We start from the raw sequence: 25,115 nt of genomic DNA, 5'->3' as shown, positions 1-25,115 counted from the left end.
TGTATGTATATGTTATTGCACTCCTTGTGCAAATAGTAGCCTTTCTTCTACAGTGGTGTCGGTGACCACTGACTTCAGTGAAGTCAGTAAAAGTGCTCTGTACTTCTGTAAGGGCAGAGAACAAGGCTTTGGTAAGTTTAACTTTGCAGCTGTTTGGGGAATACCTTGGTGCTTCTAAACAGATGTAGGCTTCTCTGTATATGCACAGCAGGTATCAACACAAATCAGTGTCCGTGCTGGATTTTTCATTCCCAAAGCACTCAGTCAGCTGTCAGTGTTTAGTTACCATCTTTGTCTCTGGTTTAGGGTGATGATCTTGATGGGATCATTTTCCCTCTGTGCCATAGTTTCCCCACCAATAGATGGGAAATACATGTTTTTTTCCTCTCCTCTTGTGAAACAGTAGAAACTCACTTTGAGGAGTGCCATAGGACATAGGCTGTTAAAGAACATATTGCGTATATATAAAAAGTGATAGGGATGCACTTGCTTCTAGTATGAAGCATGTCTCCCTCTTTTTATTTTCCAATAGACACAACAGTTTTTTTCTAAATAAATAAGTTGTGTAAAAAAATATAGGGTCTCCAAAGAAAATTAAAGCAAAACTGCTGACAGTGCAATCTACTTACCTATGGCCAGTGTAATAAACTTAGTTTTATGAAAAATACCATGTATCCGCAAGCCTAGAAGGTTATATTTGCAATAAAGCTTCACACTGGTAATAGTGGAAATCAGTTAAAGACCACAGCTCTCTGTGAATGCTGCGGGTACGCAAGGCACAAAGTGTACAGGGGAGTTGTAAGCTGGGGTGTAAGTTTATAGTATCTTTGGACACACCTTTGTGTTTTTAATATGTAGGCAACTGTATGTTCTTTTTTTCTTGTACTCCAAAGTAATCAGAAAGGATCCTGCTGCAGTTTGGGAGCTGTAATCGTGCTATCACACAGCTGATAGGAGCCTATCTATCCCTGTGTGTGCAGTCATGCCCTAGGAATACCCACAAACGGGTTGGACAAACCCTTTCTAGAGCTAAAGCTGGTGCAAAGAGGATTAGATAAGCTTCCTAGTCGTTGTTGTGCAAGTTTCTTTCTGAGTTCTGGGTTCAAAGCAAAACTCGGCCAAAATCACAGGATTGAAACTCCTCGGTGGCCGGACTCCCTCTATCCATACAGTGCGATACGGCAGTCATTGTGCAGCGCCTACTGCTGACTCACTGTTTCCCCATCCTACCATCTCTGCCTCAGCCTTCCAGCTCGGGTGACAGTGTCTGGGGCCTCCATGCTCTCCGCTTGCTCTGCCTGTGTCCATCAGTGAGTCTGGGGCCATGGCCGGGGATCCAGGAGTGGGATGCGTGTTTGGAAGGATGCAAAGTGAGGGGTTGCTGAGCAAGGAGTCTGTGGAGCACCAGGGCATACACAACCCTCTTCAGAGTGCAGCACAACTGGCTGCAGAGATGCCAGTACCATGGAAAAGCAGAAGAGATGAACCCCCCCTCCACCAACATCAGGAGCTGTGAATGACATGCAAGGGGAAGGAACAAGGTTTTAATTTTCACTGCATTTCTACATTCTTCAAATCTGGGTTCCAGCCAAAATGCATGAAAGTCTTAGTTTCTGCCTTACCTCTGACAAGGTCTCTGTGGCTCCTAAAACAAGCACTGTAACATGAACGATGTGAGATGAGCAGCATTTTATTGCTCCTTCTACACATCCAAACCATTTCTACCACATTTCCTCTTCATCTAATCTTATCTGTTTCGTGTTGCAATCCTTGCTGTGCTTCCCTATTTCCAAATCAAAGCACAATCTTTCTGCAAAAAAAAACTCGACAGATGCCTCCATTTTGAAGTGTGGCCTGTTTTAAACAAAGAACATCAGTTAGTTGCTAACTCATGGGTTTGTTAATCCTTACCTGGAAAGTAACCGATGCCAAAATCATTGCATTCTTAAAGCTCTTGCAAACATCAGTCACTGCTAAATAAAAGTTTCTTCTGAGTTCACACACACTATTGCATGTATACGTGCAATAGGGTGTAGAACAAGCTAGGCAAGAAGCAAGAAGTATACAAATGACTGGTTTTGCAGAAAAGACATCAGTATAAAGCTTAGGAAACCTGGGTTCATGTCCCTGCCTTGCCACAGAAAATGGCACAGATGAGTTAACAACAGCACAGTTGAGCGGGTCGTTTGTGGTTGCTGTGGATATCTGTTCTGTGGTTCCTGGTCTCTGCCGGTACAGCTGAACATCCCATCGGGTTGTGAGTTCTTGCAGCAGGATCTGCTGTGGCCCATCTTTGGGGAGCTATGGCACATCTCAGGGGGTTTTCTGCATGTTTGGTTTACACCTCCATTTTGACAGTGTTGGGCAGTTGTTCAGGGAGAGCCCCAGGGAGGGATGAGGGAAGGTGCCAGTGGGCTGGACACCTAACCCAAACCTCCGCCAGCCCCTGGGCTCCCCGCCTCAGCTCCCCTTCCGAGGGGCTGGGTGGGATAAGTCCTGCGTTTCTGCTTCAGATCACTGCTTTTGGAAAAGCAGTTTGAAATGCGCCGCTAAAGGGCCTGTAGCTTTAGTATTAATAAATAGATAGAACTGTTGTAGCCCACTCCAGAAAAAAACTGTGCACACAATCTTACCTACAGAGATCTGCTTCAAGTGCATGAAACTTTACATCCAAAAGTTCCCATTGTACAAGCAGATGTAAAAGGAAGAAGGCAGAGCAGCTCTGGTTAATAAGGATGCCTTGCATTTTCTAGTAGGAGACTGTTTTCAGTTCTCATTAATAGGGATGCCCTGCATTTTCTAGTAGGAGACTATTTTCATTTGCTTGTAATTTTGCAAAGCTTTAAGTCCCTGGATTGAAACATTGAAGGGCAAAATGTCTGCCTGAGGCCTGTGAATTTTTCTGCATTTGCCTGGGTAGAGGCCCGAGAGTCGCTTAACCTAAAATGATTAGACCGTTTCTGAAAATCAAAGTGGAGAATTTGCTCTTTTCAAATTTTTGCAATGTCTTCTTGGGGCTGTGACTTGACCTTTAGCAGGGAAGTGGGGCTTGCGCAGAGGTACCCAGGTTTAAGCAGGATATAAACCTTTGAAAATCACAGTTTCTATGCGCTTAGTGGAGACTCCAGCTTTTAACATCCAAGTCCGAGAAACCACTGTTCACGCTGCATATCTCCAGTCTGAGGAAGAGTTTAGTTGCAGGGCTGGTGCAAGGCTGCTGGGCTCTCTGCCCCGGGGTGCAATAGCAGGGTGTAGGGCATCTAAAGGTTAAGGAAGCAAAGGGACAGGTACTGGGGCTTGGGGCTGTGAAGAGCAGGCTGGATCTAGGAGCAAGGGAAGAAGAGAGAGAAAAGGGACAAGGAGGTGGGAGAGGGAATACAACTATCTGCCTGGAAAAGCTGATGGAGAGTCAGAAGGCTGATGGAAAGAGGGACTTGAGGGGATAGCCCAAATGGAAGGGACTGAGAGCTGGTGGCTGGGCAGGGAGACAGCAGGGTCTGACATGGGGGGGCTGCAAAGGGAGCCGTCCGGGCAGGGGAACTCAGAGTGAGAGGTAATGACTGGAGGGAGGTGATGGTGTGAGCCTGGGGCACTGGTATCGGACAAGGGTGGGAAAGGGGAAATGGGGCAGGTCATCCAAGGATCCTGGATGGAGCCCAAGCCAGAGCACTTGGGAATGTGAATCCAGGGCGTTTCCCAGCAAAACCTTTCCCTCGGGAGGCTGGAAGGAGCCCCTTGCTCCTGCCTCTTCCCTCTCCTGCTGCTGCTGCCAGCAAACGCCGGGCTGGACTGCTGTCCCGCCTCTGTGATTTGCTCAGTTCCTTTGTGGAGCAGAAGTCTGTTTGGTCAATCTCATCTGCCACCCCTCCGAGTGACACACCGGTCAGTAGGATGCCACATGATGGAATTTGGGGTTGGGTTCCAGCTTGCATCCAAAACCAAAATAAACATAAAAGCTTAGGAAAGAGTGGACAGACTCAGAAAAAATATAAAGTGAGTAATTCAGATAGTGCCAGATTTATAGTCTGCACAATCCTAATTTTTCTTCTGGTAGTTTTATTATAGTACGATCCTGGTTTTTTGTACAGTTGGGTTTTTTTGTAGGATCCTTCCCTTATACCATGTATGAAGAGGAAGGTGGTCAGTGAGCAATTCACTTTAGGTATTTTTTTTTCTCCTGCTGTTCAGGATGTAAATGGTTCATGCTCTTGCATTTTTTTGCTCTGAAGAGAGATTTACTACTCTTTGGCTTTTTAATGGTGTTCAGCTATAGTATTTAAACATTTCACAAGCAATAATGAGATAATTGGCACAAGAAGCATTTGATACTCATTTACTAAAAACGTAGGGACACAGAATGTAAATTAAGAAGTTTACCATAGTTTTGAGTGTACAATTTAGGAAGTCAGGGCCAGGCACAAGTGAACTTTTTTAGTTAAAGGTCATCTTCACTGAAAAATATGCTTTAGGATTAACAAGCTCTAGCTGTAGATTTGTGTCAAGCTTAGCGTGTTATTTTGGGTGAGCAGAAATAAGCATATGCAAATAAGTTGAAGTGCTATCTATGCATTTTCCAAATAATGCAACTACATTTTCTTGCATTAGGATGGCATTTCATTTAAAAATTTGACCAAACTTAACAATAAAAATAGGGTAGAGAATCCAGAAAGGAAAAAATAAATTGCCTCCTTTTTTTTTTTCAATTGCACTTCAGCTAGCGGTATGAGTCAGTCACAGTGCTTGCCTTATGACTCTATTTTCCAGAAAACTTAGTTTTGCTTAAGATCCACATGTTCGAAGTGCATTTCCCAGCAAGATCACTTGCAGCTCGAAGCACTCTGCTTCTGCAAGCAAATTGCATCTCAGAAAATGTTCCCACCCCAAAATAAGGAACATGCCGTTGGTGACCATCTGTACAAAGCTTGGTTTAAATGACTTGGCCAGTGATACACAGGATCCATGTGCAGAATGAGGACAGAAAGCAGTAGTCAAGAGCCTGTTTATCTGCCTTAGCTACAAGTTCCCCTTTCTCGCAGTGCATCAGGCGCCACGTTCCCTCTGATGTCTCTGGGAGAGTTGTGGGGGCAGCAGCCACCGTCATTGCCCAAATCCAGCTTCTCTTCTGGAGCAGGGACACCCTCTGCCCTGCACAGTGAGTGAAGGAGGCCACCATCTCCCGTGAGGGTTCGGAGCAGTGCGGGATCCATTTTTACAGCACCCAGCTTCCAAATATTGGGTGCTCCAGGGGACCTCTGACCCTTCTCAGGGAGGAGCAGCACATTGCAGCCCTCGCTTTCCCCTGCACAGGTCTGCAGCATTCTTCCAGACCTAGGCTGGCACCTTCCCCCAGTGAAACACAGGGTTGAGGGCAGTGGTACTTCTTGTCAGGATGGAGGGTGCCCAGGGAAAGCACCACAATGCTTCAGTCCCTTCTGAGCCAGAGAGCCTACGTCAGGGTGTGTGCCCAGGGGCAAGCAGCTGGAGTGGGGTGGCACCATCCTCCCTTGCTGCTGCATGGCTGGGAAGCTGCGGGGCTGGGTGGAGAAACCACAAGAAGAGACATCCTCACCACCAAAGGCTAATTAGGTTTTGGGTTGGGAAGAGGGAATCCCAGGGTGTTGTGTCTGTACCATGGCTCATTTCTGTGTTTTATCCACATTCCTGCACATCCGTTGGGTAAAAGAGGTGGGAGCAAATGCCAGCTTCTCATGGGCGGGGGTCACTCACACTCTGAATTGTGCTGGTTTAGGGGCTGGTTTCAGGATGGTTCTGGATGCAATGGTCCCACAGGCATCCCCGCTGGCAGGCTGGTGAGCCTGGCTCCACAGGGCAGGTGAACAGCATCTTGCAGGGCTAGCCTCTTTCACTGACATTGTCACAGCTGGAAAACCAGCCTGTGGAAAATATAAATGAGGCTGGTGTCGTTAGCATGATAAGAAAAGATAGGAGGATAAAGAAGGAAGAGATTATGGAAGACAAATAGTGAGAAGAGTGCTAAGGACTGGGGTATTGCCCTTGCTAGGTCTCCTAGCATTAGACATTTACTCACTTAGAGAATATGTCCAGAACGGCTCTGACCACCACATCACACTTCTTCTAGAGATCTGCTTAATAAAAAGTGGTTTGTAAAAGCAAGAGTCCAGTTCTAGCAATCCACACTGTACTGCCAGGGTGTTTGGCTCTCCTTTTCCTGGTGGGTGGTAATTGCAAGTGATAGTTACCTGATGTTAAGCTGTTTTCAGGTGAGGAATGGGAGATTGGTAGGAGACTGAGATGAGGGGACTGTGGGCTCAGAGCAGCCCACCACACAGTCCTGTCTCTGCACTTTGCACTTTGCCTTCAGACAGGCTAGGGCTAAGGCTCAGCCATGCAAGGGGGCTGCTTCCCCTCCATCCCAGAGCCATCCCAAAAGCCTCTGTGACTGGAAAGGTGCAGGATCAGAGCCTGAATGCATTAAACATCCCAGCCAGCATGAACTGGCAAAGATTTGGTTCTTCTAATGCATTGTTCTGAAGCAGAAGCAGATAAAGATGTTGGTTGCACTAGGTACTGCAGATACCAGACAGAAAGACAGCCCCATGTCAACCAGCTTGAAATCCAGAGTCAGAAACCAAGCATGCAGAGGAACTTCCCTCACACGTAGCAAATGGCTGAAGATATGAACGAAACCTCCTGTCCTGAGTGGGCTGAAACACAGCAGGTCATGCTGCAGCCTTCATTAGGCAAGCTTGAGTTGTGAAGATGCTTATGAAAACTAGTGGGTGGATGATTCACAAACAGAGAAAAGGACCAAAAAAAAAAAGCAGAAGAAGAGTTTGCAACCCTCTAATAGGGGACACAGCGTTTAAAGTCTTCTCCTAAGCCGGTGTGGCAGCAGTATATTCCCTTTCACGCACATGCGCCCAAGCTCATTGGCACTTTCTCTTTTTCTGCAAGGTCACCAGCTTTGAGGAGGACCTGCAATGCATGGCGATAGCTTTGTAACACGTGATGGTAACTTTTCAAAAAGTACAGGACTGATGTTATCATTTCATGTCTGCCCATTCTTCTGTTCATTTAATGAGACGATCATAGAGAATGCAGGCCACCCTCTTTTCGTCTTCAAAGCTTTGGTCAGGTCTGCAGTACAAGCGTTGGCTGGCCCAGCAGTGTTGGCCAGACCATATTGAATTCCTTCTCCATGTGCTTCCCTGCTGCTTTCCCACACCGACAAAACTAGGGGTCATACCTGACCACTTTACCAGGAAAAGCTCCTCATCTGCTGGCCAGATTTTGCCCGTATGGGCTGTATGTGCAGTGTGCTGGTACTACGTAGAGGGAGAACACAGCCTGAATTTTGTGTGAGCCTTGGCAGCTTGCAGCAGTGACCACCCAGCAGCAGCTCGCCGCCACCTTGGCTGTCTAATGGTGGCAAAGAGAGCCTGCGTCTGCTCTGGTTATGCCTAATTAATTGAAAGTGGTGAAAATCAGCACATGGTTTCCTGGCTTTCAAAGCTGAATTGGCGTCAACCCCCTTGGAGATAACCTGCGTTATTATTGGTGTACTTGAGCAGGTTTTTTCCCTTTGTATTCTCTCTCCATTCAGACTTTGATTTAATATTCCTTCCCTCCCTCTGTTTTGGTTACTCTGTGTCTTAGTGCTCAGAGATTTCCTACCCGTATATTGAAAGCTTTTAATGAAGAATTTCAGCAACACTCTGAGTTACCAGTAAAAGCCCTCTGCAGATTTTGACAGAAGAAGGAGTTATATGAAATTACTTCTAATCTCTTTATCCTTGTCACACCACTCTGCTATGCAGTAATACACCAAAGAATTTCCAGAAACCAAAGGTTGGCGACTTACAATACCTACCGACTTGGTTGAAAAAATAAATAATAAAGGAACAGGGAGGTGAATTCAGTCTGCTCCTGTGTTAGCTGGGGGACAAAGGTGGGGGAAAGTGAAGAGAGAAGGCTGGAAAAAGTAAATGCTTTCTCAGTTTAATTCTTTTTTTTTTTTTAAAATAAAACCTTGAGGCCAAGCAAGCCATTTCCCTCAAAAGTTTAGATCATGTTCTGAAAGCTAAAAAATGAGGCGCTTTGGTTGCCTATATCATGGCAGCTACCAATGGCACATTGTTAATCCCTGTTAGAGTGGCAAAGCTGCAAAACAAATAACAATATGTCCTTGAGTGCACCAGTTCTGTGCCTGACAGGTTTTCATTTTTCACGCCGTTGCATAATGCTGGCACGCACATACGACACGTAGCATACGAAACTTTCTGGGTAGGGCTTGGTCCTGCTTCCATTCAAGTCAAGGGCAATACTCTTCCAGCTCTCAAAAGAGGCAAGGTCATGGTGTGCGCCGGAGATGACCGCAGCCGACTGGGAAGCCAGGCAGCAGTATTTCGGAGCAGGTCAGCTGTCTTCCACTCCAGTCTAATCCCACCTGCACTTGTGCAAGGACTTACCTTTTGAAACCCCGTGGCAACTAATGGCTATCGCCACTTCCCTGCTGTTTCCTCAGATTTATTTCCTTAAAAGAAAAAAAAAAGAGAGAAAAAAAAGGAAAAAAACCCCAACCAGCTATTATTTCCTCCTGAGACACACAGAAAACAATATATTGATTTTCTTGTACTTTGTGTTCGTCAGTCTTAGCCAAGCATTGTGTGTAGGTGTTATGTGATTAAAAAAAAATAAGATGAAATGTGGGTGGGACTGAAAATGCAGTTGCTATTATTCATCTATTTATGCCATCATACACGTGTGATCAGGCTGTGATCTTGTGCAGCAGCCCAGGAACCTACGGATTGCTTGAATCATCCTTCTGTAAAAGGGCCAGCAGATGTGTTATTTAATCCTTCTACTAGATCAGCAAGATCTGTGTATACTAAATTTCTATTTCATACCTACAGCCAGCAGCAGCCCACACATGTGATGAAACATCAGCATAGAAATCCATACCTGTACTTTTTTTCCTTACAATATGCAAGCTCCTCAGGATTCCAGCTGGGGAAAAAAAAATTGTGTAAACAACACACTTACCAAAAAGTGAAGATTTTGTAAAAAGAAAACTATTTGTAAGTTTGGCTCAAGTTTGCAAAACAATCTTATCTGTGTAAAAATGAAAATTCCATGGAAAATATTTCCGCTTTTCTATTTGAAGCCCCTTATGTGGAAAGCGTAAGAAATTTTAAAGAAGCACTACAGAAAAAAATAAACTGAACTGAAATGGATTTTTTAAATTTTGTTGAGAAAAGCAAGGAAAAACAGTCTGTGTTGTTTCCAGCGTCAGCTTGTGATAGAAAGAAAAAAGGTTGTTTACACACCTCTACTTCTGATACTTTCACCTTCCCAGAGGGAGTGACGATGTGTCACTGGCACTTGACGGCCAAGCCGCCCTCAGCTGGTTTGAGTAGGGAGTTTTTACATGGGAATTCAGTTCTCTGCTCCTTCAGTTCCGTGGAAACTTACCTGTGACATAGGCAGACCATCCAAAAATATTAGGTATAGATCCCTTATCGCGTTTTTGCAGGCTCAACCACATTCCTGCTTCCATAGAAAGCAGTTCTTCTAGCTGCAGGCAGTACAAACTTGCTGCAGTGCTAATTATTTGATCATCTGCCCCAATATTTCCAGATGTAAAAGATTTCTTTGTTTTGCTTGTTCAAGAAGGGGTTTGGTTTTCTATCTCTGCTCCCCATTAGCTACATCTCTGCTAGTAAATTAAACGTGCCCAGAATTGCTCCCTGGCAGGGAGGCCGATTGCCTCCAGAGGAGGATGCTGTCTCGCCCACCAAAACCGAACGGCTGCACCCAAACTGGGTGCTGGGAACAAGCCAGAGCTCATCCTAACCCCAGTGTGTGCCTGGGAGAGCGGTATCTGCCTCCTGGTTTGGACAACTGGTATTTAAATGACATGGGCCCAAAAGTGTCTCAGGGGCTGTTCTGGCCCTTAAAGAGTCCTGTTGGTTTCCAGCGCCCAGGAAGGCTTGCAGACATGATTTAACTTAATTTACTTCGTTAGAGGTAGTTCTTACATCTCCCCCTTCCTTATTGGCCCTGATCAGCACAACAGCCTTCTTTCAGAGGCTCCAAAATCAGGTGTATACTTATTATGTCCCCAAGCAAAGTATTTACATTCAAATAAAAGTGCAATTAGTGCTACCAGCATTAGCAAGTGTTCTAGAATGAGGCTGGTAGGAGAGAACGGAGCCATCAAGATAAAACCCTGGGATCCGTGGGATGTCTGCCCAGGAAGAAGCAGTAAAACAAGGGAAAATGACAGGTAGCAGCAGATGCTGATGGGCTGCTGGCTGCTGCCGAACCGAACAGTCTCGCTGGGAATGAAGTCAAGAATTTCTGAGCAGGCATAAGACAAGAGTGTGTTTTCAGAGGGGGAGGAGGAGTCTGGAGGCTCTAATGGCCTATTTTTGGTGGGTTTTTTTTGGTAGGGAGGAAACATTTGTTCAGCACAAATATGCTGTGGGTCTAAATTCCATTTTCCTTAATCTCTCCTTACTGGCGATGCTATTGCAAGCAGTTCCTTATCGGTGGAAGAAAACAGTTGACTTCGGAATCCCGTGGAAACACAAAAGAACATAATTCTTTGTAACCAAGACCCCATAAAGGGACAGGGTGGAAAGTCATTGAGAGCCACTGACTTCCCAGCTGGTCAGTACAACAGGAATGAGAGTCAGCTGCTTTCTCAGTTTAAGAGCAGAGAATCCTGCTGATGAGGGTTTGGAGGTACGTTGTCCTTAGCCAGCTTATGCCGCTATTTGTAGATACCTGTATACTCAATGGGCTTATGGTAATAAGCCTATAGCATAACAGAAAATACCTCCATTTCCTTTACAAGAAGAATACTGGAGATCAAACAATTTTAATTGAAGCTTATTTTGCCATGTAGAACAAAGTCTCCCCCTGTTACAAGGCAATATTGAATTCAAGGGAGACACTTCTTTTCTACAGAATATACCTGATTTAACTGTTATCTGGGACTTCTGTTTCACAGATTAATTTTGTTATCCACCTCTCTCACCCGCACGCACTAGGGTAGCATTTTGAAGAATTAACAGCAACAACTTTGTTTCTCAGTTATGTCTAGTTTAACTAACATCTAATCCTCTTAGCTTTTATACCTTCACAAACAGGGATTTGTTTGGCTAAAAACTTTTAATTAGCCCAATCACATGGAGCAGGTATTTAACAACCCCAAGGCAAACCCTTTTCAGACATCAGAGTTGTCTCACCACCAGATTGGGAGAGCTAATTCTAGGAGCCCCGTGCTGCAAGCTGCAGAACTTGAATAACAGGGTTGGTGAGCAGCTGGCACCCAGTTTTTCTGCATAAGTGGGCAGCATTCTTTAATGGTAACTTGCCGGCTCCAAATATGGTTTTGTGATCCTTCAATAGCCCCTAGTCTCTACTCTACCTCCAAAGGAGCCCCTTGGTTTGACTTTGCACAAGTCAGTCCAGCTCTGAAGAGAACAGAGCATCTTCTCATGGGTTTGGTAGGACTGCTGAAGACCTGACAGGTCACTGGAACAAATAAATATGTGAGCAGACGGAGCGAGGATTGTGCCAGCTGAACTTTTTGATCTCAGTAATTTGAATCCAGAAGAAAGTTTGCTGGAGCAGCATAGGGGTCCTAACCCAGGAAGCACGGGGTCATTGCTGTGGGGCAGGCGAGGCTGGGGAGGGGACACTGATGCCCGTGGGACCCGTGCTCCTGCGGCGCGTGAAATCAAATGACGGCAGGAGTGGCCAACACAAAGCGGAAGAACGGACAACAGTGAAAATGCAGGAGGGAATGCTTGTGTAATATGCTAAACGTTTAATTATTAACTTGAGACTAGCTCTGCCGCAGGACCAGGGCCATGGCCATGCAAAGCCCACGGGTGAGTGTACATAGCGATTCTCCGATCCAGGCTGTTTCTCCAGCAGTGTCTCTCAGCAGGGATCCTGTGAAGCTATGTGGAGCACTTAGCACTGCCCCTCAGGCAGGTCTCTGGGGGAAACAAGAGCAATATTGTGATCAGCTGAGACTGGAGGGGAAGACTGCGAGCGGTTGCTAGCAGGGGTATCGCTTCATTGCACTTTTCCAGCTGTAAAATCTTCCTCTGCTGTGTCTGTCACCACAGAGATTTCAAAACACTCATGCCAGTAGGAGTAACACTGAGCAGAAAATCACAGAATGGTATCTGTTGGAAGGGACCTTTAAAGGCCCAGTCCCCCTGCCATGAACATCTTCAAGCAGATCAGGTTGCTCGAGGAGCAAGGCACCCCCATCAAGGGTGCTGCTATGGAGTTATTTTTGGCCTCTATTCTCATCTTAAGGTTGTTTTGGAACATCTCACAACATAGTAGAAACAAATAAGTAAATAATTGAGAAATAACATCAGCATCTTCTCTTCAACTTTAAATTTGCAGAGAGGTGAGCCCTCAGCATCTACTACTTTAAGCCCTGACTTTGCAACATACTCAGAGCTTGCCTAGACAACAGCTTTAAGTGATTGCCAATTAACCTGAGGTATTTGACACATTTGTCCCCACTTTCTCCACATATTTGTTCCTGGTTCTAGCTGCTTCTCCTTAGGATGCCAGTGCTGACTCTCAGAGCCAGGTAGCCGTGCCTCAGCAGGGGAGCAGATGCCTGAAAGATCTGCCTGGTGAGTAGGGCAACACATGCTCTTGGGCTGCCTTAGCACACTCAGACCTGTGAGGAGTACAGCTGGCCAAGCTGTTTCTTACAGATGTGGTTATGATGAGCTACCCCTGCTGTAAACAATTGAAAATGCCCTCCCATTCCAGTAGGGGAGGAAAACCAGGTAGCCGTATGGTTCATGTGTAAATGCAGGGTGCCTGGTTTAAATGTATTTGGTCATGTTTTACTTAAATGTAAAGATCAGGTTTTAAAGCCAATCATTCAGAAAAATGAATGTAAAATCAATTGAAAGTGTATTGCCTGAACAAGACCTGCATGATCAGGCAGAATTTCCATTATGAACCACTTACTGAGAGAAGTTAAAACAGCAAAACCATGAAGTATTACAAATTGTTCCTTAAGTAGCCAGCTTTAAAAAAAAAAATGCACTGTCTGAGCTCATCCTGAACTTTCAGCTTTCAGAGGGCAACTGAAAAGCTCACGGAGTCCAGTCCAAATGAAAATACAGCAGAACGATATGGTAGGAGACTTGAGTTAGGTAGTATAATTAAAAGGCAGTGAGTGCATCTAAATAATGAGAGGATCTTAGCTTTAATAGCCCAAGTTTAGTATATCAAGTAAAGCAGAATCTTTGCTACTTCACTGAGTACCAAGATAGCAGCAATTGTGGGAATTCAGTGGGATCTTTGGCCCACACTGCGCTTTGCGTGACTGTGTCATTCGGTGCGGTCAGTGTCTGTCCCCATGAGTGTGGGGTGAAGTTTTGCAGCAAGGCTGTGCAGGGAGCCTGGGCAACAAGAATGTTTTAGTAAATTCCCTAATCCTTTGGAAAGGAGCAGCCAAAACATTTGCGTGATACTCAGCTTCTGGGTGAGTAGGCTCAGGCTCAGAGGTCACCGTGGGGGTCTCTTTGATTCAGGTCTATAAAATCCCAGGTGGTGTGGAGAGGGTGGGTGGAGGTGGGCTGCTCGGCATCTCTCAACTGTTAAATGAATCTGTAGAAGCCATTTTCAGAACAAAAGGAAATATTTCTTCATGCAGCAAATATCAGATCTGTGAAGCTCTTTGCCAAAGGGTGTGATAATTGCAGAAGTTTTTGAGGCGTTCAAGGGAAGTCTGGGCAAGTACTTGGAAGAGAGGCCCACCTCTGGGCAAACTACATCAGGCTCAAGGAGTCCCCTGAGCTGAAAGTGGTCAGAGGCTGGAAAAGGACTCACAGGAGAGATCACATATGCTTGTACTGCTCTGGCTCTTCTGTAGGGGTCAGTTTGTGGTCACTGCTGCAGATAGGTTACTGTGCTACAGGGGCCCCAAAAATCTGAGATGACAACAGCGTTTGCAATGTTTTTTGTTTGGAAGGTAACCGCATTTTGTGCTGATTTTCTGATGTGTAGAGGAATTCAAGGTGGTCTGCCTTCCCATCTGTGCCTGAGCTGGAGAGGAGAGCGCTGCAGGGAGCAGGGGTACCACAGTACCTGTGGGGCAGTAGGTCGCTCCCTCAGATGTACCATGGCTGAAGGTACCAGAGGCAGAAGAAGACAGTAGGGGTCAGCGGCAGGAGCATTGCATGGTGGTATATGTTGGCTGGGGGTCCAGTAAGAGGCAGGCTAAGCTCTCTGAAGCCATGCTACCCACATGCGCTGTAGCGCTCCCAGTTATTTACGCTAGGATGGGTTTTTAACCCTGTTAAACTGGCCTGACAAGATTTACTTGGCCAAAAGCACCTTCTTCTCTGTGTCCCTCTTTCTGTGCATAGGAAGACTCAGAGTTGAGCTCTGTGTCTTCTTTTATGAAACTAAAATAATTTTTGCAAAGTTTGTGGATTAACAAATGACCCCAAGTTCTTTCTTTATCCTCTAAATAAGTAAAACGTCCATCACAGCAATACAGCAAAACTTGGATTGCCCTTGTGCTTGAGAACATATAGCAGGAAACATTATATTCAGTAGTTTAAATTAACTTGCTTATCTTCAGACCACCAGAAAAAAAAAAAGGCATTATTTATTCCCCTCTTTTATACTGCAGTGATGAGCACTTTGTCAAAGCATATTACATCAGTGCAATTCCATTGCCTTAAAGTCTGAAGCTGTGAGGAAAGGAGACTGACCAGCTCTTTCTGGCCCACTGTTTTGTAGGTTTATAATCTGAGTGCCCATGTGGCACAGGACAAGCAATATATGTGATGGAATCAGAAAAAAATCACCCTGATATTCTTATTGCTTAGGATTTTTTTTTAAATTATTTAAATAAACAAGTTTTTCATTTAAAAAAATCATAAATAATCTAAAAAATATTTTTCATATTTTTTTTAAAAGCAACAAAAGTGATACTGCAGACTTTGTGCCCAAATACATGCACAAAAGCATGAGAATTGTCACGTGCATGCAAATGCACATCATCGTAAGCTCCGAGTTTCTTTTCTGTGGCTGCAGGGAGTTAGGCTGTGTTTTCCTATGGACTGTTTTTTTTTGGAGATCTGTACATATCTGTACTGCCTGGGATACAGGCTTTTATAAAAAGGTTTATAAACGGTATCTGCGTTTTTTAAGTTGTATTCGCCGCTATAGCATTTTTAGCTTTTGTCTCAGAGGGCATAAAGTAACTTATTGCTGATATTAGTCACGTTGCTTAAAGCTCTGCTGTAAAGCCCTCAGATGATAATCATGGTATAAGAACATATCTGAAATAATATAGCTACCTTGACTGTAGTGTAATTATGCTAAATTGCTTTAACGAAGAATGCAGACTCATTAGGTTAAGAGAAGTTGTCTCAAATCATAATCTGATATCCCAGACAAGTTGGTGGATTCTGACTGATACGTTAATTTGCATGACTGAGCACTGTGTCGTTTTTCTTTAGGTTAGAAATGTGGGCATTTAAGTTGGATATTGCTTCTTCATCTTGGTCACAAGGCAAAAAAGACCTTGGGGACACAGGTTTCTAAAAGAATATCACCAATAACATGAAAGGGGTGAAACCTCCTTTTGAGCAACTGCCGTAGTCCCACCATTTCCTTCTTCACTCAACTGGAATGAAATCAGTAGAAAATGTAGTTTCTAGGAATCTGTTTCCCAGGGATATGCATTTTTAATGAGGCCATGCAGAATTTCTTTTACCTTCTCTGGAACATCATTTATCTTCTTTCCTTCCTTGCATATAGTACTTCATATGGGCCTACAGATGGCAAGGGAGGGATTTTAGCAGAATTAAGGCAATACAACCCCCTTGCCTCCATTTTCAGTTACAGCGTGGAAGGAACAGAGCCTCCAGGACTAAACAGACATGTGTTGGCTTGTCCTGTACGGCACCCAAGGGATGCTAGCCTTGGGCATGGGACACGCTAGACTGTTTGCTCGCTAGAAATAAATTCGCTCAGAATACCCACCAGCAGCTCTGCTGGCTGCAAAACCCCCAGAGGCTGCAGAGTTCCTGACAACCAGCAGCATCACAAGTGGCACAGGGATGGAGGGGTCTTTGTTTAAACAGTGGAAATTCCTCAGTACAGCTCTGGGATTTTAAACCCATCTCTCCTTCATTTCTCCCACAATATCACGGGTGGAAGATCTGCATGCCAAAGAAGCTGTGAGCTACCACTTACTTCTCTGTTCCTTAACAAAGAATGCAATCAGGAAGATGCTAACGTGCAAAATGTTGACTAACTCCCTGATGAAAAGTGTTAATCCATGTGCTAGTTTCTGCAAAAGATCACGGCAAGCTCTGCCACACAGTCCTCAGACTGATTCATAGCCTGGAATTTCAGGCTCATACGCAGTGTGATCCCACAGGCTTGTATTCATCACTGCTCTGCCCACTGCACATTTTTTGTGGGCTTAGCACCCTAAAAAAATGTTGATTGACACTGATGATTTACTTAACTGCAAGCAAATGAAATTGTATTCAACCTATCAATGAAGTGGCGTCAGCCAATGGGCTCAATAACTGGGATTTAATCAATAGCATCCATCATAATAGCATCTACATGTCAAATGCACATGTGAAGACTAGCAGCAAATCCAAAAGGCGCAATTTTTCATCCCTCTGTGCCTCTATTTGTTTATTTGTACTGGCTGAGTTGCCCTCACTTGTTTGTATCTAGGAGTGACATTGTTCCAACATGCCATTGCCTTCATTCCTGAGAGAAGCCTGGCGTGAAGAAACACCTTACCTTTCCCCTAAATGTGCTGGGGTTACAGCTCAGCTCAGCCTGGCCAGGGCGGTGGGACGCTCCCATCATCCTCCCGGCCACCCTGGAAGCCAACACCAGAGCAGGGGGAGGACCGCAGGAGATCCGCCCTGGTGGCAGGCTCTCAAGTCCGACTCTTGAACCGGTGCCCCGACCCAGAAATGAGCTTGCAGAGAGGAACGAGGCTGGTGGGAGGTGGTGCTGGCTGGTAGGGCAGGCTCTCACCGGCTGTGTGCCGTTCCTCTGCAAAATTCACTGCAATAGCACTTCTCACCTCGGCTCAGACAGACCTGGTGTCTAGCAGGAGATAATTTATTATCTTTAGTGAAGCAAATGTAAGTAGCAAATAGGAAATTTGCAGACGCAGCCTTGGCTGTCCCCGAACCAGAGATGTTGCTGTTTGTTGTGTTGGACCTGCTTTCATCCTCCGCAGTTCTTCACTTTCAAGCAGTCATGTATCCCTACTTCCTACTTGAGCAACGGGTGAAGGTATGGAAACACTATTCGTGATCTAGATCCTTTTTTAGAATCATAGAATGATTTGGGTTGTAACGGATCTTAAAGATCAGCTAGTTCCAACAGCCCTGCCACAGGCAGGGACAACTTTCAGTAGACCAGGTTGCTCAAAGCCTCATCCAGCCTGGCTTTTTTAATTTTAATAATTAAATAGATGAGAGGGTTTTGACTTTTCCTAGGATGAATGGTGCTTGCTGCTAGTACTCTTGGAGCCAATGCTGTACTTCAGTAAGAAGAAAATCTTTAGAAGTGGCCAAGATGCTTAGTTTCCAAAGCATAGCCATCCCTGCATTTTTAATGAGTAGCCAGCTAATGCGTGAGATCAGATAAATGTGTTCTATCTCTCAAAATGTCCCAGTAACCTTAGTGAAACCAAGTATTTTTTTTTAATTTCTAACTTTAATCATTTCACACTGTGTTCTCCTTCAGAGCTGACAGTATATCAAAGGAGGTGAAAACAATATGTGAAAATACTTCAGCAAGGGAGATGGGATTCCTTCAAGGGAAAGGCTGTGCAAGTGTAAGCCACTAATAGTGTTTAAAAGCCCACAAGTATGTAACTGTAATAAGAAATACTGTCTATCACTGCACAATACTTCAGGATTATTCCAAAATACCAATCCAGTTTGGGTTTAGATTCAGGCGATAAGTTGCAAAAGAAAAAGGACAGTACGATCAATCACGAAAAAATCCTGTTTTCAGGTTTGCAATACCAGTCTTACACTTCTCGACATTGCCAGACTGCTAATGGTTTGTTTGGTTTCGGCATCTGGTATTTTATTAGTGTTGGGTGACTTTTAGACAACCACCTAGCAATCTTTCCTAAGGCATCTTCTAACACCTTTCCCATAATCTGGTGATGCCCGGAGCGTTGGTAATCATTAAAATATGATTTGTCATCTCCCTTCACAATGGTCTGTAACATCCATTTAGTTCTCTGAATGTATGTTATTTCAGAACAACGGTTTCTGTACATCTATTCCCCTGTGTTTACAAAAACAAAATAATCTAGCCGTCCATGACTGATGTGCAGTACCATAAAAATGACCCAACTAGGAGTTCACAACACAGGCAAAACTTCAATACCCTTCAATATCCACATAGAATAAAGGGAGCTGTGTTGATTCAAATGCATCCCTTCACTTCAAGTGTCTAAATTCTGATCGGTTAGCGGACAATTTTGAATCTACACAGCCAAAGATCTGGCTCTAGTGCAGATGGGGCTCAACTCAAATGCAAACTGTTGTCCTCAGAGAAGTTTTGCTCTAAGCAGAAGTCTTGTAATAGCAAGCTGGTCCTGAGAGTCCCTCAATCTTGTGCAAAAGTTAGCGAGAGCGGACCGTGTAATTCCAGTTTTAACATAAATCGAGTCCAAGCCTCAAATCTGAATTGTAGCCTGCAGGTAAGCTGGACTGAGACCCAGCCAACCACAAATAGCTGTGCCTGTGCTTAAAAATAGAAACCACTTTTTTTCACTGAAATACATGTAGCCAACAGCTCCCAATTTCATAGTAGTGAGCAGATCAGGGTTCTGTGTGTCAGCTCTCAAAATACAGCGTCTGCCAAAGCTGCAAAGTTACAATGTGAATTTTGTAGAATGCGGTGAAAGGTTTTTGAATTATAAAAATGTGTAGGAACAAGATGGATTTTATAACTTGGGGGTTTGAATCAGGATTTTCCCACTAGCCGTGCTGCGAGCCTCAGGACAGCCAGATTGCAGCTCAATTTGCCACTGATCTCAGAAAATGCATCAATGTGCTTGCCAGAGTAGGCACTACAGATTTTTATCTTAATCATTCCTTTGCATGGAAAAACAGATCTACTTTGAGCATTAATGGAAGATCTAAAAAATAGAAATACCATAAAACTACTCTGGGAAACTGATACACTGGCTAAATGCTGCGGTTTTCTGGTACAGAACATTGTGTTACTCAATTCTCCAGCTTTCATATAATGAACAGAAGCACTACGAGCATAAAGTATTACTGGTTGTGTGTGCATGGGAGTAAATGATATCTGGTTTTAGTCCTTACATAGGAAAAAAAACCAAGTTTAGCAACATATTTTATATGCACATGTGATGTAGCTACTGTAGAGAGGGTATTGCTGGTTTTCCTAGTCTCTTTTTATGTGAAGATTTTTAATAAGTACGAAAATCTGCTTGAGGCTATTTTTATCATGAACAGGAAAAAGGTTCATTGTTTCATTTTTCTTTCTGAACCATTACCCCTCCAGTTCCTGCTCCTCCTTTCACCCCTGCCCCAGGACCAGCTCTGCCACACAAGGAATTTTGGCCCTAATCTCCCTGTTTTTCTGCAGTCAGCAGCTCTTGCACTGTCACCTCCGGCTCTTTTCCCCTTCTCTCTCTAGGTAGACTCCATCCCTTTCCCCTCTGTGCCGGTGTGGCTTCCAGCACCCAGTACAGGGCTGCCAAATGCTTGGGTTGAAAGCACATGGCCCACCAATTCTTCCTTCACCTGGGGACTAGCTGTCCTTTTGGTTATATTCTTTCAGTACGCTATTATTTTACCTGATTCTTTTGCATTTCTTTAGAATCAGCATCTGTAAATTCTGTATTTACCGCTTCCTCTTTCCAATTCAACCCTCCTTTTCTCCTTGCAGGTCATACATATTCTTCCTTCTCACAAGCATTACTATTTCTCATCAGTGTTCCCTCCAAAACACCTTACCTCACCCCAGCAGCTGGGTTGCTCCATCCTAATTTTTTCTTTCCCTTCAGAAATCATGGTTTTCCTCTCATCTCTTCTACATGCCAGATGCCTTCCAGCTCTGCCCCACCTTCCTTTCCAGCTATCACCCACCCTGTAAGCAGTTCACAACTCCTGTTCCTCCTGAATCATGCCTGTTAATCTCTGTGATTCACTATTAACTTCCTTCCAGACAATTATCTAGTCCCTGACTCCATCCTAAGCACCTTCAATCTTCTTTGCATTTTTGTCAAGGAGCGAGAGGCAGCCGGGCACCTCTCATGGGCAGATGATAGGAAAACCACAAAGCAAGAGGTCCACTGTGTGGATCGGCCCTTCAGACCTTCATCCCACTCATATACAAATGTAATTTCCTTGTGCCTTGAATTTGGTGATGTGCTGTAAAAGGCGGTTTTGGTTGCATGGAGATAAGTAAGCAGTAAATAATAGTTTCCAAATATTTAAGTACAGTCCTCAGGAACTGGCCTCATAGAGTTCCCTATCAATATCTCATCTGAGATTCTCAGCAAATCAAATAAGAACAAAAATATTTCATTCATCTGCTTGGCAGTATCTGCTGGAAAGGCTGATTCAGTCCCAGCCTTTCCATTCAGTTATAAAATCTCTGTATGCACTATCTTCTTAAGCATTATTTTAAAATAGAAATGTTATTTATCTCCTGGGGTTCATTCAAAGCAACTAGCTGCACTCGTGGAGTCTGATGAAGATGCTTCATGTCATCAAATGTTAGGCACTGAATTAGATGGCAAATATTTGCCCAAATTTAACGTAAGGCACTAAGGACAGTGTGAAGAAGACTGCTCATTGCTAAAATGGCTAGTTTCAGTTCCAATGTTAAAGCCCAAGTAAGTAGAATCAAGGCATTGTTAGCAACACATTTATTCTCTTTTATTAGAAATTCTTACTTTTTATAGTTCCACATACCCAGTCTGATCTCCCAAAGTATTTTAAAACCTAATGTGTCTTGATAGAAAGAGAGATAATAGATAAATAGATATACAGAGATAGGCAAACTGAAATGTAAGTGAAAGAAATCTCTCTTCCTAGTAGTACCCTTTTAAAGGAGAAAATTAGTAAAAACACTATACTGCTATTAGGGTTCTTTAGTTTTTCAAACTTTTACATTTTGCAAGCAACAGTCAGAGAAATTTATAAATACTTTAGCCCTGAAGCACTTTTTTCTACCTGTCTTTCGCATCTGGTAGCACATTTTTGTGGCAAACAGCACCTGCTGCGAGGGATTCCCTGCAGATCCTGCCCGGCTGCAGCAGGTCACTTGGTGTTTGGGAAGCCCAGTGCCCTGGGTTGGTGTCTGCAGTGCTTGAGCATGGCCTGAGAGGCAGCAGCTGCCACACCAACCTCTCTGAGAAAAGGTCTGATTTATAAAATTTCTCCAATTTCTCCACTGTTTGCAACTCCTCTTGTGACACCTGTGCCCAGATAGTCTGTGGGGCTCTGTTTTCCGCTCAGGCTTATTTTGGTGCCTAAACGAGAGGCGGGTTCTTCTAAAAATGTGTTGACACACTGGAGGGAAGGGATGCTGTAACAGAGGGACTGGGCAGGCTTGAGAGGTGGGCCCATGTGAACCTCATGAGGTTCAACAAGACCAACTACAAGGTCCTGCACCTGGGTCAAGGTAATCCCAAGCACAAACACAGGCTGAGTGGAGAATGGATTGGCAGCAGCCCTGAGGAGAAGGACTTGGGGTTGTTGGATGATGAGAAGCTCAACATGAGCTGCCAGTGTGTGCTCGCAGCCCAGAAAGCCAACTGCATCCTGGGCTGCATCAAAAGAAGCGTGGCCAGCAGGGGGAGGGAGGGGACTCTGCCCCTCTGCTCCGCTGAGACCCCACGTGGAGTCCTGCATCCAGTTCTTGTGACCACGACATAAGAAGGGCATAGACCTGTTGGAGCAAGTCCAGAGGAGGGCCACAAAGATGATCAGAGGGTTGGAGCACCTCTCCTGTGAAGACAGGCTGAGAGAGTTGGGGTTGTTCAGCCTGGAGAAGAGAAGGCTCAGGGAGACCTTATAGCAGTCTTCTGGTACCTAAAGGGGCCTTACAGGAAAGGTGGGGAGGGACTCTTTATCAGGGAGTGTAGTGATAGGACAAGGGGTAATGGTTTCAAACTGAAAGGGGAGATTTAGATTGGTTATTAGGAAGAAATTCTTTACTGTAACGGTAGTGAGGCACTGGAACAGGTTGCCCAGAGAAGCTGTGGATGCCCCATCCCTGGAGGTGTTCAAGACCAGACTGGATGGGGCTTTGAGCAATCTGGTCTAGTGGGAGGTGTCCCTGCATGTGGCAGAGGGGTTGGAACAAGATGATCTTTAAGGTCCCTTCCAACCCAAACCATTCTACGATTCTATGAAAAATGTGGTTCAATGTGCTCTTTTTTTCCCCTGAAGTAGTAGTAGTCTTCTGCTGCAGCTGAAAAGCTCTCAGGCTTTGCCAGGCTACCTTTCTGTTGCATTCCCCGTTGTGCTATGGACACTGTTACATGCACCCAGTGCCATCCTGATGGTGGTCAAGAGCAGATGTACCTGCCAGGCACTCCTGGTGCCATGGGTGCTCCTGGGGGCATCTACCCCCAGACCACTACCAACCTGCCTGTTTGCTCCTCTGCTCCCAGTCTGCACAGGCGGGCATGAGGGACCAGGAATGTGACAAGGACATTGCTCAACACCCAAACCACACAGACCCCCGACTGCCTGGTGAGGATCTTGACTAAACCAGCACTGTTGAAGCCTGAGCCTGAGATTCTCCCTGTTCAGTAATTGTCACATCAGGAAAATCCCTCAGCTAAGCTGCTTCTGGGACTTTTGCACTAAAATCAAACCTGTGGGTAATGCACATCTGTGATTTTAAACCATCGCATTTCCAACATGATCCTTTCCTAAGTGTGACTGTGGGTGGCATCATGCAATGAAGCAATACACGTAAAAGTGGTTGAACAGCTACAAAGAAGGGAGTATTTTGAAATATTTGTCTGCAGTGTGAAGTTGCTAAATCACCAGCATAGTGTGGTCCTACAAAAGACAAATAAAGTCAAAATAAGTAGTTCTCAAGAAAGCTTTTTAAGGTTTTGAAATACTATTTTTGCCAAAAAAAAAAAAAAGCTGCAAACAAGGGAGTGAACAAGAAAGGTGCGATGGGGATGTTTGGTTTTTGAATAAAACCTCTTCTTTTAGGGAGTTTATAGTCTGGCATTATATGATTTTCTACCAGTGTTGCCCACTCTTTGCTAGCCAGGTGTTTAACAAATCAGCTCTACAGCAGTTGCTTGCAAATATTCTTTTCCATCAACATCCAGTTTCTCTCTGAATCATGAGCACCTTTTCTTACATATCTCATGTATTTTGCAAGGTCTGTTCCCTCCAAGGGAATAGACATGACTGAAACTCTACCCAGTGAAACCACTAGCAAAACAGCTCTGGGATCAGCTAGTAGAGGCGGTTTGTAAATAATTCCCTTGCTATCTCTTTCCACTTATCAGCCAGAGGAGTGCTTTGGCTGTCCAGTGCTGAGGACTTGTTCTGCAGTAGATGAAGATCTACAGGGCATTTATCTCTGAAATCTCAGCACAAGATACTAAATTATGGACGGAAGGGAAGAATAGGTACGGCAAGGCTGTAATTCTTGTACTGCTGGCATGGCCAGGTAAGATTTCCAAGAGCCCAGACACCCAGTCAAACCCACAGCTGGAGAGGTGTCTCTATGCGTGCCACCTTCAGGCCACGGCTGAAGAGCCCTCTCAGTTCATGCTTCATGTCTCTGCTATTTTCCTGTACGATAACGATCTTCCATGGCTCACAGAGATTATTCTCCCCCTCCCACCTGTTTCTGTTGCAGCAGGTAGTTGCTAGTCCTTCTGCTCCAGAGGAGGGGATGTAGCTGCTGTTGGAGGCCATCAATGCTGTACCAGTATTTCCTGGGGAGGTGGTTTCAACACGCGGCTTAGGGATGGGTCTGAACATAGTCCTGACAGCACCGTGTGCTCAGATACAGGAGGTTCTTTACTGGGAATGTAAGGTTTTCAAAGCCTCGGCAGTAGCCCCTCTGAGTCTGCCTGTACTGTTTTCCAAAGCAAGTGTTGCCACGCAGGATGAAATACAAATGCATCTGTTGAAAGAGAACTGGAACAAAATTAAATCCCACTTAAGATTCACAGAAAATTCCCCTTCTGTCACCTGATCCCTATGTTTTAGTTTTGGTGTTTGATCTATGTGTTGCTAAGGCTGCTAGCACTTTGTAAGTAAATTGGTGTTTCATTGAAAGCGCTTTGCCCAAAAGTCTGTGAATTTTAGGTGCTTTTTCACTTTTAATATCCGTATCTTTTACTTTACTTGCTCCTAATCCAGCCTGAGGTTATACGGTGTCCATACTAAATTAATGTTTGACTTTATAGTCTGTGTGCTGTACAACCCAGCACCTCCTCCATTTGCAGTAAGTAAATATGCAAGTGTTACGTTGCCCTTGAAGCCTGTGCTCTGTGACAAAGGTTGTACGCTGAGAAGAGCCTGAAAAGCCAAGTTTCCGTGGGTCACAGCCTCTCCTGTCAGCAGCACGTTAATCAGAAACCCACCCCGGTTATCTGCAAAAGCGTGGCACGGGGAACTTTGGACCAGGTGACACAGGGGCAGACTTGGCCTCCTGAGAAGCATCCACCTCTCTCTGAGCCCTCAGTTCTGAAAATAAGGAGAAGCATGTTAAACTCGGGTTGGCCAGAAGCCGGCCGCGCTCGTTTCGGGAACACAGGTTATGATCCCTGCAGAGCTGACTGCAGGCGCGGTGCGGTCTTGCTGCATGACCTTTGGGAAATTACTTTATCTCAGCCTACCCCAACCTGCTGAAGAGCCAAAGGCATCAACACTTCAGGGAAATGCTTCACAACGGTACTTAATCCAGTCGTTCATGGCCGCAACTTGCTTTCAGATGTAACACCCTATAAAAATTACCACTGCTGTCACTTTCTTACAAAGAAAGGCAAAACTCATTGGTTTTGGATGATTTACATGTAGAGGTTAATCTCTGAAAAC

General features: G+C 44.7%; 1 protein-coding gene across 4 annotated transcripts in view; it reads left to right on the top strand.

Moving 5' to 3' along the window:
• Window positions 1-25,115, top strand: part of RBM47 (RNA binding motif protein 47) — an 81,675-nt gene that overhangs the window by 8,775 nt on the left and 47,785 nt on the right. The window contains exon 1 of one of the 4 annotated variants that reach the window (XM_063336586.1): window positions 17,009-17,322. The exons of the other annotated variants lie outside the window; for them this stretch is intronic. The gene's annotated coding sequence lies outside the window, so the exon portion shown is untranslated. Of the gene's footprint in view, window positions 1-17,008; window positions 17,323-25,115 lie in introns of those variants that run through there. 4 annotated transcript variants of the gene reach the window in all.

This window comes from Chroicocephalus ridibundus, chromosome 5 (assembly GCF_963924245.1).
Source record: "Chroicocephalus ridibundus chromosome 5, bChrRid1.1, whole genome shotgun sequence".
Classification (NCBI taxonomy): Eukaryota; Metazoa; Chordata; class Aves; order Charadriiformes; family Laridae; genus Chroicocephalus; species Chroicocephalus ridibundus.
The sequence above is the reverse complement of the archived record's forward strand: the minus strand, read 5'-3'. Positions and strand labels throughout refer to the sequence as shown.